A 12317-nucleotide genomic window follows, 5' to 3' on the forward strand; every position below is an offset into this window, starting at 1 on the left:
TATCAGAGCCCGAGTGATCTAGCTGAGCGTGCGTGAATGCTTGGAAGCTCAACAGCTCTGTGGGAGGAAGGAGAAGCTCTGTGGGAAGCTTTGTGGGTGACTTTACTTGCATCCGAGTGTGTAGAGACCTTGGAGAAACCTTTGGAAAAGTCACTTTGGCTTTGCGAAGTGGTTTTGACAGCCTGTTAAGTGGTTTCAAAGAAAAAGTCGTTTTTTGAGCTTTTCCCTGTTCCGTTCGATGACACAGACTCCATATTGACTTGTAGAGGCAACTATTGCTTGCTTTTGGTGTCCACTTCACTTCAGAAGCTTGGAAACACCTTCATTCTTGAATCTGGGATCATTTCATTGGATTTCTGACTCACTGTGTTAGTTTCTGCGTTTTTTGCCTGGGTGTTGGAACTCAAGTTTGGAGCAACCATTTGCAGATCTGTCAGTTTCGGTGGACTCAGGAGGTCCTAAAACTTCTATGTTGCTCATCATTCGCACTCCGGTGGAGTTTACAGATAGCTCTGTTTCCAAAAACGTTTTTCAGTCCGTGTGTTGGACCCAGTGATTGAGACCACGGTTTCCAAAACCGTCTGTCCCATTGCGTTCCGGATGCCCAAAAACCCCTACCTATCAGTTCTTGCGTGATTCGGTGGAGGATTTTCAGAGTTATAAATCTCTGTGTATTCGATTTCGTCTCTCTGTTATACATTTTTCATTCTAAGGTTTTGAAACCTTAGATTTATGCCACATGGCAGTGGATAAGTGTTGACTCCCATTTCTCACTCATCGGTTGGGATTTTGGAGTTCTGGCGGAAGAGAGATATTTGCAGATTTTCTTGTTGAGTCCGATTATGCAATGGCGCCCATGTTTTTGAAGCATCTCAGGTTCTATTTTCAGTAGCGCTCATTACCGTGGGACCATGATTTCCTGAGCATACCTTATGCAGATCACTCTGGTTGCAGTTTGAGCATTGTGCGCTCATTCGTGGTATGCATTGGGTTGCAATGGATGATTTATAGGCCATTTGGATGCATTGCGGTCCTTGTTGGATGTGCTAATAGGCCCAAATTGCCTTGTGGGATGCTATTTTTTATGGATGCTTTGCACATGGATGCTATTTTATGCTAAGGGACAGCTTTGACACATTGCAGGTGATGCACTGATAGTGCTATGCTCTCTTGGATGAGATATAATTGATGCATATGCCAGTGGACGGTGTTTATGCTTGAGTCATTTGGCACTTATTGGCATTTTCTTTTGGGCCAGATTTGCTCATATGGATGCATAGTATATGCACATGAGTCAGATGCTTTGAGCTTTGAGTTTTGGTGATATTTCAGTCTATTGTGGCATACACATTTGGATGCACCTGGTATTTGTTGTGATTCTCTCTTGCAGGCACTAGCATTTGGGATTTTGCTTTATTTGCATTATGGCATCCTCTTCCATGTCTAAAAAGGAGTTTTTCAGCATTAAAAAGTTTGATGGGACAAACTTTTCTTTGTGGAAAGAACAAATAAGGGATGTGCTTATTCAAAAGAAGCAGATTAAACCCTTGGCAGGGATTGAAGCTAAGCCTGCAAATATGTCTGAGGATGATTGGAATGAGTTGGATGCATTAGCAAAGTCTACTATTAGACTTCATCTTGCAGAGTCAGTTTATTTCACAGTAGTAAATGAGCAGACTACGGAAGATTTGTGGAAGAAATTGTGTGCCACTTATGAGAAGGAAACTGCCTCTAATAAAGTTTACCTCATGAAGAGGTTGTTTGAGCTGCAGATGAAGGAAGGTATCTCCATTGCTTCTCACTTGAATGAATTCAATATTATTTTCAGCCAGCTTCAGGCTCAGAAAATGAATTTTGATGCGGAGACTAAGGCAATATTTCTCTTATGTTCATTGCCATCCTCATGGGATACCTTCCGTACAGCTGTCAGTAACTCTGCACCTGGTGGAGTACTGAAATTTGATGATGGTGTGGGTAGCTTGTTGGCCGAGGAGATTAGACGGAAGTCTATGGATGGCACCAAGCAGGATGCAGCCTTAAATGTGCAAAGGGGCAGATCACAGTTCAGGGGGAAGTCCCAAGAAAGAGGGAAGTCTCGTAGCAAATCCAGGACACGGAACATTGAGTGTTACCATTGTGGCAAGAAGGGCCATATGAAAAAGGATTGCTACAAGCTGAAAAGAGAGCAAAAGGATAAGAAAAAGAATGCAAATTGGGGTGCAAATCAAAAGGAAGAGAGTCCAAGGGAGGACAAAGGAAAAGTGAAGATTGAGGAGATCAATGCAGTCACACGTGATAGTGACAATGATGTTCTCTTCATGTCTACTTTATCTGCAGAGTTGCTTACCACTTCAGATGATGCATATTCCCAGGATTGGATTTTGGATTCTGGTGCTTCATTCCATGTTACTCCCCATAGGGAATGGTTCTCCACTTATGATAGTGGAAAGACAGGTTGTGTGCATCTTGGAAATGACTATGCATGTGGCATAGTGGGAGCAGGTGACATAAAGTTTTCTTTTGCAAATGGGTCTGCATTTGTTTTGAAACATGTGAGACATGTGCCTAAGCTGACCAAGAGTCTTATTTCAGTGGGTCAGCTAGACGATGCTGATTTCACACCACTTTTGGCTTTCAAAGTTGGAAAATTCAGAAGGGCTCTATGCTTTTGGCCAGGGGTGCCAAGTGTGGGACTTTGTATCCCTTACATGTATCAGGGGTATTTGATCATGTTGTTGCAATAACCGAGCAGCCAAGCACTTCTTTGTGGCATTGCAAGTTGGGGCACATGAGCCAGAATGGAATGAAACTCTTATGCCGTTTGGGTTATGTACCGCATTTGAGTTTCTCTGATTTTGAATTTTGTGAGCATTGTCTCTATGGGAAGCAGACTAAATCAGCCCATAAAAGAAGGGGAAAGGAAGAGTTTGAAAAGCTTGATTTAGTGCATTCAGATGTATGCGGTCACATGCCTACACGGTCATTAGGTGGGGCTGAATACTATGTGACATTCATTGATGATGCAACTAGGAAAGTGTGGGCTTATGCTATAGCTCGGAAGAGTGATGTGTTCTAGGTATTTCAGAAATGGCTGGCCTTGGTTGAGAATCAGTCAGGTAGAACGCTTAAATGCCTACGGACTGACAATGGTAGAGAGTATCTCTCTCATGACTTTCAGCATTTCTGTGATACACGTGGGATTAAGAGGGAGCTCACATCCCCTCGTACTCCAGAGCAAAATCGAGTTGCAGAAAAGATGAACCGTACCATTCAAGAAAGGTTGCAATGCATGCTTTCCAATGCAAGTCTTTCTGGTGGTTTTTGGGCTGAGGCAATGAAGACTGCAGTGCATGTGATCAATAGATCACCTAGTAAGAGTTTGAATGGTGGTATTCCTGAAGAGGCATGGAGTGGCAAGAAGCCCTCTTACTCTCATTTTCGTATATTTGGGTGTGAGGCATATGCACATGTGCCAAAAGAGCTTCGAAAGGCTAGATCCTAAGTCTAGGAAATGCATCTTTCTGGGTTATGGTGAAAGTGGAGAGATGGGCTATCGTCTCTGGGATCCAGAAGCAAAGAAGATCATACGCAGCCATGATGTGGTCTTCAATGAGAAGAAGATGCATAAGGCACCCATGAGGGATGTTAAAATGAAAAGAATCACTTTCCAGGATGTGAATCCACCTGCATATGTTGATAGACAGCAAGCTGTCCATGCACCAAATGTGCAAGAAATGGTACAACCAAGTACTCCCACAGGTATACAATCAAGGGTAGATGATGGATCATCTATTGGTGGAAATGATGAGCCAAATGTGGCTGATATGCAAGTGGGACAGCAAGCTGAAATGCCCTTGAGAAGATCATCTAGAGTGTCTAGACCGCCTGATAGGTTTGTTCCAGGGGTAGACTATGTGATGCTTACTGATTGCGAGGAGCCTTCTTGCTACAAAGAGGCTATGATGCGTGAGGATCAACGCAAGTGGGAGTATGCTATGCAATCAGAGATGAGTTCACTTATGAAGAATAAGACTTGGGACTTGGTTTCTTTGCCACATGGAAAGAAAGCATTGCCATGTAAATTTTGTCTACAAAATGAAGGTCACAGGTGATGATGTGCCTAGGTACAAGGCCCGTTTGGTTGCTAAAGGGTTCAAGCAAGAGAAGGGTGTGGACTTTGATGAGATATTCTCTCCAGTTGTGAAGATGACCACACTTAGATGCATGCTTGGACTAGTGGCAGCAGAGGATATGGAGCTTATGCAGATGAATGTCAAGACAGCTTTCTTGCATGGGGATTTGCATGAGGAAATTTACATGGTGCAGCCGGAAGTCTTTGAAGAAAAGGGCAAAGAGCATTTAGTTTGCAAGCTGAAGAAGAGTCTCTATGGTCTTAAGCAAGCACCTAGAGAATGGTATCAGAAGTTTGATGCTTTCATTCGGTCCCAGGGTTTTAGAAGGAGTGAAATCGATCACTGCCTCTACACTAAAAGGGCTAAGGATAATAGCCTGATAATCTTGGCACTATATGTGGATGATATGCTATTGGCTAGCAAGAATACTTATGAGCTAGATGCATTAAAGGCCAAGTTGTATGAGGCCTTTGATATGAAGGATTTGGGATTTGCAGGTCATATTCTTGGTATGCGCATCACGCGTGATCGGAGTAGGAAACTCCTTTGGCTTTCACAAAAAGAGTATGTTACAAAAGTATTACAGCGTTTCAATATGGAGGGGGGGAAGGCAGTGAGTACTCCATTGCCTCCATATGTGAAACTGAGTCATACAGATAGTCCCAAATCAGATGAGGAGAGGGCCATGATGGCCAAGGTTCCTTATGCATCAGCAGTTGGGAGTCTTATGTATGCTATGATAGCTACTAGACCAGACATTGCATTTGCAGTGGGAGTTTTTAGCCGGTATATGGCTAATCCAGGAAAGAGGCATTGGGAGGCAGTTAAGTGCATCATGAGGTACATGAAGGGTACCAAGGAGATGTGCATTTGCTTTGGTAAAGGAGACATGCGTGTACTTGGGTACACTGATGTGATAGTTTCAATGAAGGGGATCCAATCAATGCCAAAAGCCATCGAGCCTAGTCAAGTGTGACCAATTGAATGAGGCTATTGGCCATTGGTGAATGGTGGGCTCCAGGCTCTTTGGTTTCTCTTATTTTGGCTTCTTTGATGTGGGCCCTTTGGTCTTCATTCCCTTTTTCTTTGATGGTTGGTCCAATTCCATTGGGTTTGTGGGATGCAAGCTAAAGATTTCAGGCAGGGTTCTTGAACGAGTGGAAGGAAGAAAGTCTGAGCTTTTTGGATTGAGAATGAGAAAAGTGAGCCCTCTTTCCTTGGAGGGTTTATGTACATAGGTTTCTAGGGTTTAAGGCCCCAACTCTCTATCAAAGATGTCAAATCATTGCCCTCTCATCACCTCTTCTTTCCATCATTATGTCCTCCCACATGGAATCTTGACCATTTAAGACTCCAACTTTCTAGGATGTTGCGACCAATTTTGTCTTCCCCTCTAATCATGATTCCATGTGAGTGCCCTATTAATCCTAATTTGACATGTACTAGCTCTTAGAGGCCGATGTCCATGAAGTAGCACATTGAGGTATCCTCACCAAATTATGCATGAGTAAACTACACCTATTGCCAAAGCACTTTTATCTTCATTCCATTGATTCACTTTAGCAGATCATTACCTTCCAAGCCTTCCACATGATAGTCCCAATGTCGAAGCACTCTTCGATTAGGTACCATGCCAACCATGCTCGATGTAGATTTTGCTTTATTGTTCCTAGTTGGGCACTATGTAGTATGAGCATTCCATATTTGAGGGGCCTTTTCTTAATCTGGTGCTCATGCCATGCCTTCCTCCTAGTTGGGCACTATGTAGTATGAGCATTCCATATTTGAGGGGCCTTTTCTTAATCTGGTGCTCATGCCATGCCTTCCTCCTTTATTGGATAATGCCTTGCATCTAGGCGGCCCTCACCCTAACTTCACCAGTTCTTGATAGTTTGGTAGGACTGTTCCAAGATGGAATGCCAACTGGAATGGGGTATGTATTGTTGTGATCTTGGATGCCATTCAGTATACCAAAAGTGATGTTTTGCAGCTTGTGATCCCAATCATTTTGGTGCTCATTAATCATTTGTGGAGAAACATTTTTGCACCTTGTTCATTGATTCGGCCTAATCATTCGCATGCAAAGAGTATGTTGTTGATGTATTGTGCTAAATGAGGAATTCCTTTGTCATGACATCGATGATTGAATTGATGAACTAAACCCCTTGGTTGGACACAATCTCAACGGGACACCGGAATTGGTAGATGATGTGCTTGTACAAGAACCTTGCGGATTTGGCAGGTTGTTTTGTCCTTGAGGAAGGATTGCATTGTTCGTGATGAAGGCTTTTGCTTTAGCACATGTGGTGAAATAATCGACCACCACCACCATGTATTTCTTTTGGGCTAGATGCATGGTTATTTTGAATGGACCAATGAAATACAATCCCCAATTATGGAATGGCTCCCATGAGTTGGTCAGTTGTAATTGCATCTAGGTTGGCCTTTCAATTCAGTAACATGCATCATAGCTCTTGCAATGCTTTGCAACAATTGTGTAGTTATGCCTCACCATGATCTCACACTTAGGACTTTTGTACCATGACCTCAGTGGAGAAATCACCATGGACAACCCCTCAATCGGCTTCTTCCATGACGATTGCTCTTTTGTGCGAAAAGACGCATTGTCAAAGGACCATGTCCTCCTTTTTTTGTACAAGTAGCCACCTATAAACAAGTATCTCCCACGAGGATGATGATTTTTTTCCAAAGACTCTTCTTGGAAAAGGAGCGCGTAATTATGCTATCCTACTATTCTCAACTATTCTCAACCTTGAAAAATGATAGCCTAAATGGGCGATTAGGTTTTAAACTTGGTGGATAAATTTAGAAATAACCTCATTAAATGTTTATTTTGAAGGATGTAGCTTTATTAAATGGTGCAAAAAATATGATAAGTATGTGCGTCATGTCTTTGCCATTTGATTTGATATGCTACATGACCCAATTTGATTTGTCAATCAAAACATATAGGGTTTCAAATTTTTGTAGTTTTTACCAACAATCAACATATATTTTTCCCCAAAAAAAAACTAAATACCATGGTCGCCCAACTTTTGTCACATACCCAAATGAGAGCCTAATTTTATAACATTTGCCTTTTGAAAAAAATGCTGGGGAGGACCATGCCCCCCTTCACCATTCGTCCTTACTTGCATCTTGGAAAATGCCTTCGTTAAGAGATATTAGAGGATCTCTTTGTGCTTGTCTTTATAGTAGTTAGACCACAAACATATAGCATTGAGCAAACTATCATCAATCCCTTTGTTGGATTTCTTATATTCAATGCGAGAGAAGTAATCAACTCCATAATGCGGTGAACTGGTCTTGTGGATGATCTTGAAGTTAAATTCTTAAAGTAGTAGCATCCATCAAATCAATCTTGTATTCATGATCATCTTATTAATCAAGTATAACAACATGGCCAGAGATTGTGTGACCTAACACCCTCCCTAACAACATGCAGAAATTACATTTGTATGGATTGAGGGAAATTCAAGTCTCCCTATTATGTTTTTTTTTCCTGAGAAAAGTTTATAGAACTCCTCTTATAGACATTCCAAGTGTTCTTGCTTCATATTGTGGATTGAGAAATCATCCAAGAAGTTCGCAAGGAATTCACCAAGGTGTCCTTGCAAGGTTTCCACCATGAAGTGGTGAAATGTGGCCGATGCATTCTTCAACCCATGTAGCATCACTTTACTTGAGTATGCCCCCACTCCACGATGGACGTGATCTTTTCTTGGTCTTCCTTAGCCCATGTTATCTGAATGTACCAGTGTATTTGTCCGTGAATGTATACATCTCATGCCTTGCTACCTTGTCCATGGATGTATACATCTCATGCCTTGCTACCTTGTCCAAGATGGTGTCCATGAATGATAGTAGGGGATGGTCTATGTAGTTGATGCACACTCGCACGTCCTCATTATACTTTGTTTCAATGATGAGAAACAAACAACCGCTTGGTCAAACTAGTTGATGAATCCTACCTTGAGCAGTTAGTTGATCTCTACCTTCACTAACTTGAATAGTTGGGGATCCTTCACCATCATTGCTACCAAGTGGGTTTTTGTATCTAGAATGAGGGGCATTAGGTGTTGAATCAAGATTTGTGGAACCCCCTTCAAATCGTGGGTTTCCATGCAAATACATGTTTGGATGCTTTAGTACTTTGGCTTGAGGAACTAATCTAAATTAACTTTGGTTTGAGGAACTAATCTAAATTAACTTTGGCTTGAGGAACTAATCTAAATTAACTTTGGTTCTTCACATGATCCCCACTTCATCTCTTTGATTGCCTGACCTTTGGTGGCTTTTCCACTACCACTGAATTGGCCAATTCAATTTGTTGGATGGTCTTGGATTTCTGTTTATCTTCCGTGAAGCCTTTTGAAAAGGCCTTGTGGAGCTCTTTAACCTCTGTCACCCTTTCATTTTGCTACCCACATTTAGTACATTAATCGTTGCAAGATGGGCATAATGTCAAGGGAAAATAGCTCCTGCCTATTGTTCAAGGCATATGCCTCTTTCGGGCTTACAATTTTTTTGGATTATGCTTTTGCCCATCGGTATCCCCATGTCCTTTCGATATTGGGTGATTGTAAGGGTCAATTGTGGAGAACCTTGGCACCTTCAACCATGGTTGTCCCAACATCACCAGGTATCCTCGTTGGTTTTCCATCTCGGCCACAATGGACATGACCATGAAGTAGGCTCCATTGATCTTGATATTGATAGCATCGAGATTGCACATAGACATCACCAACCTCTGATCTGCCATTAAAATTTTGAATGGTGAGCAATTCAAATTCTTCAACTTTAGCCTCTTTTCAAAGATGATGTTTACTTTGAGCCTCCACCATTGATAATCACTCCCTTCACTTATGATTCTAGACTTTAATGTCGATCATGGGTAGTTCTTCATTCCAAACCCATCATCTCAGTCACCTCAATCCTTATTGTGAGGGGTGTGGATATGGGTCATCGGTCAATGATTGGCCTTGGAAAAAATTCAAAGCAATAAGGAACAAGCTCCATCAATGGAATAAAGTTCTTTAAGGTTGAGTTGGTCTGCTTCTGCTCCAATAGTCCTTCAGATTTTTCCTCTCTCTTGGGTTCACTGCCTCCTTCATTCCTTTTTCTTGGTCCCATTAGTCGATCATTTGGTGGTTGTAACTTGTTGATCCGATGAGTTCCGTACTTTAAAGAGGATTCTTTTTTGCTTTAGGTCATGGCTTATCTCCTTTGTCATTTTATTTTATTATTTCTAACAAATTCCTCACTCTATCAACTTTCTCAAGCTTGCTTGGGCCACTCCTTGTGATCACCTTTGTATCTAACTCTATCAATATTATGCCTATTGTTGGTGCGTAGTCATCTTGGTTGCATGCCTTTTGAAACATGTCAAGTTATTTCATCCACAATTGGCATTTGCTTTTTTGGTAGTCTTCCTTGCCGCAAAAGTATCATGTCTTGTTATTCTTCATTATTTTTCCTTTATAGAATCTTCTCCAATCTTTTTCCACTTGGTGGATGTTTATTGTTTGTTTGTGGTTGTTGAAAAATAAATCTTTGGCCATGTGGCTCACATGGTTGCAAATGTTGCAAAGCCTATCCAAGCAACACTCATTTGCCATGTGACCATCTATTTTGCATTTATGGCACTAGGCCTTACGCTTTTTTGGGGTGCCTATAATGGTCATTTCTTTTAGAAGCTCCTTTAGCTCCTCCTTCTCGACCTTGTGCCTTTTTTTATTACTAATTCTTCTTCTTTGCTATCCACTTCTTGGATTAGCACCTTCTTTTTTTGGGCTTCCATGTTCCCCTTCTCCACCACTATTTCTCTATTGAGCAATCCATCATACATCCTTATTGGGTATGCAATCTCCATGTTGTCCAACTCGGCTTCTTGAGTGAGGAAACTCCTCAACGAAAATTGCAACACCATTTCATCTTGCACATTGTCAAGTTGATTGGTCAGGACCCTCATTCACGATGTAATGTCATACACTCATTCTTCTTTTTGTTGGTTGGGCAGATTGAGCTTACAAATTCATCTTCCTTGTTTTTCTCTCGATCTATGAATGGGGTTGAGACAAGCAGGCTGTTCTGCTGTCCAATGGTGGCAAAAAGTTTTCATTAGGTACACAAGAGCTTCTAGACTATGGGGTGCCTCATTTATCAACATGTGTCTTTTTATGGCACATGGCAACGACTTTAGATTCCTTAACATGGTACTAGAGTAGGGCCTTGACTATGCATGAGTAAGGCATGGGTGGTGGTGTGTCCCCCTTGTGGTAGTGATAGGGTAGATCTAGGCACTATGCCACTCTACGGATTGGCAACCTAGGGTGGTGGTATGGATCTCTATTAGTTGACAGATGGCAACAGCGAGGCATAGACCCTTACACAAGAAGATGATAGGCAGATCGGCCCTAGGTGAATTGTGGCTATGGTTGCATGATGAGATGGATGAGATCATATGAAATGGACACAATTCTTGGTTATAGAAGAGGTAGAAGCCCATGTGCATGTGTGCACCGTTGTTAAAAGGATGGTGGGGCAGACCTATTGACCAAAAAGAAGAAAACGATGCATGAACTATGGATTTCATTTTGATAGGTTAGGTGGTAGTGATAGCAGCACAATGATGCGGCATAAGATTTTGAGATGAGTTATTGAGAAGATGAAATTTATGCCTCAAAGGTGACACTACGGTGGTAGGAACCGTTATGGATAGGTGAGTGTCAATTAAGTTCAACATTTTTTGTCTGATAAGCAATGCTTTGTCGAAGATGACCAATTTTAGATTCTTGTATAGTGCATTGAGACCGTCTAGTTTCTTGCCTGCTAGATTTGTTGGTGTATGAGAGACCAATGAAAGATGCAATGTTGAGTGTCACCTATGTTGAATGTAGCTTTTCCTATGTAGGCCATGGATGGGTTGTCGTTGTTGTCGATTGTGTGTGATTAGTGTCAAATAAATCCTTGGACTATAACCTGTAGCATGATGCCTTAGCTGATTCTAAAGTATTACCAAATATTAACTTTAAATCGTGGAGCTATGTTGGTGTTCCATTTGTCTTATGGCTCTTCATTTCACTTGGGTGTGTAGGGCAATTCCCAGTTCAGATGAACATTAGAGTGTGCCCTTTATCAAGCAATGTGAATCTTCATGTAGTACTAGAATATGATGCATGGGGCCAAGAAGGAATGCACAATGTAGAATGCGAATGATGAGTAGAAAGAGAGAAAAAAGGTATGCACATGAACGGGAATCCTTAAGAGAATGGGAAGGTTGAAAGGAAACATTGGTCACGTTTAGAAATGGGGAGATGCATGATAAAAGAAAAGTGTTGCCTCACAAATTTTGGTTGGAAATCATTATGTGCTTGAATTGTATTTTGAATAAGTCCCCCATGAATACTTAGCATGGTTTGGTTGTAAGCCCAATGTGGGCTATTTTTGTACATTTGCTTGTGTAGCATATGGATATGTGCCTCAAGAATTGCATGAAAACTAGATGACAAGGCAAAAAAGTGCACTTTATTGTCTAAATTAGTGAAAGTAAGGGGTAAAGAATTTATAATCCCATGACCAAGATGATTATCACTAGTCATGATGTTATATGTGCTGAAAATGCAGATCCACCCTTTGCTAGCTTTGTAAAAAATTGGCGTCTTTTTGAATTCTTTGATAGGTGGTTTTCCATTTTCGTTGATGTTGTGCCTGATCTGCTAGTGGAAAATTAGAATTTGCTACAAGATGCTCAAGTGGGTGATGCCTTAGTTTAACCATGAATCCCATCTTGAGAAACGAGTGTAGCCTATGGCTGATTTTGTTTTTCAAGAAGGGATTGGTGATGTAGTATCGCGTGAAAGTACAGCAATGTAGGAAGCAAGATCAATACCTCATTGGTTGTTCCACACTTTTGAGGACAACAAGCTTTCTGCACCAGTTCCTAGCCATATACATAGTGGCACTATAGACACCGAGGATGCCCATTACTATGAGTCTGCTTGGGTCAGCAACATACTTGAGGCAGACGAGGCTGATTGTTTCGATGATGCACAAGACAATGTGCATTGGACACATGCAATGCAAGAGGAGATTGGCTCCATTAAGGAAAGCCATACTTAGGAGTTGGTGGACTTAACTATTGACAAGAAGCCAATTGGCACG

Source organism: Dipteris shenzhenensis, chromosome 4, assembly GCF_047967505.1.
Source record: "Dipteris shenzhenensis isolate YYH24624 ecotype China chromosome 4, Dip_SZ_1.0, whole genome shotgun sequence".
NCBI classification, from domain to species: domain Eukaryota; kingdom Viridiplantae; phylum Streptophyta; class Polypodiopsida; order Gleicheniales; family Dipteridaceae; genus Dipteris; species Dipteris shenzhenensis.